General features: G+C 41.7%; 1 pseudogene; it reads left to right on the top strand.

Annotated features, from left to right (window-relative positions):
* The first annotated feature begins 716 nt into the window (after nucleotides 1-716).
* LOC145399584 (5S ribosomal RNA) lies at nucleotides 717-833 on the top strand (annotated as a pseudogene).
* Nucleotides 834-1,107: the final 274 nt, after the last annotated feature.

The following is a 1,107-nucleotide window of genomic DNA, read 5'->3' as shown; positions in this document are numbered from 1 at the left end:
AACACAAACCAACAAACACAAAACATTCTGAAAAGAGAAAGCATTATTCTGTGCCGCAATACAATTCCTTCTTTTATTTCATCATTGCAAATATCATATATGGGATATATATAGACAACCATAATTGTAAAAGATACTTACCTACTTTTATGTGGGGTGGCACTTACCCATCGTTGACTACAATCACACCACCATGCTGACTGCCAAGCCATACAAGAAACACAGCTACTTATTCAACCCAACATCTAACACTTCTGAAAACAGAAAACATTATCATCTGCTCCAGACAAACAATTCATTGTCCTAACCGTCCCTAACAAGCCCTATCCAGCCCTAGCATGAAAATAAAACTCACGACTCTAACACCAGAAGAGTTGCTCCAGCGCTGACCAACTGTTGTGCCCACAGGTCAACAAAGGTCATTCCAGCAAGAACTGCTTCATGGAGCGTAGTGCCGGCATCTAACAGGAAGAAATGATATACTGTACAAGTATTGTTAAAAATTAATTAACTGTTCTCACCTTTTTCATGTATAATAAAATGCAATGTCACACAAAAAACTACACATATCATACAAGGGTAACAACAAACATAATTCTAAGTCTACTTACCTATTGCTTTTATGTAAGAAGGTAGAGCTTGCCCTTGGTTAACACCCTCACATGACTGCACTGACAGCCAAGCCAGACAAGAAACATCAGCTATTAATACAACCCACCATCACATGCCACGTTGAGTACACTGCTTCCCATCCGATCAGTGAAGTTAAGCAACGTTGGGTCTGGTTAGTACTTGGATGGGTGACCACCTGGGAACACCAGATGCTGTTGGCATCCCTACGTGTCAAGTGGGGTTGGTGGAGGATTAGTGCCCCTCCCTGTAAAACAATTAACTCTAAGCCATTGGCCACCCCATTTGGGATACATGGCGTCTGGCAATGGATGGATGGATGGACCATCACAACATTTCTGAAAAGAGACAGCATTATCTTCTGCATAAAACAAATATTTATATCTCCTAACTAACCCTAACAAGACCTAGCCGGCCCTAGCATGAAAATTAAAACTCACGACCCGATGACCAGAAGGGAAGCTCCAGCGCTGAGGT

The sequence above is a fragment of the Coenobita brevimanus genome, chromosome 49, assembly GCF_032717465.1.
Source record: "Coenobita brevimanus isolate Jiangsu-jjx chromosome 49, ASM3271746v2, whole genome shotgun sequence".
Classification (NCBI taxonomy): Eukaryota; Metazoa; Arthropoda; class Malacostraca; order Decapoda; family Coenobitidae; genus Coenobita; species Coenobita brevimanus.
The sequence above is the reverse complement of the archived record's forward strand: the minus strand, read 5'-3'. Positions and strand labels throughout refer to the sequence as shown.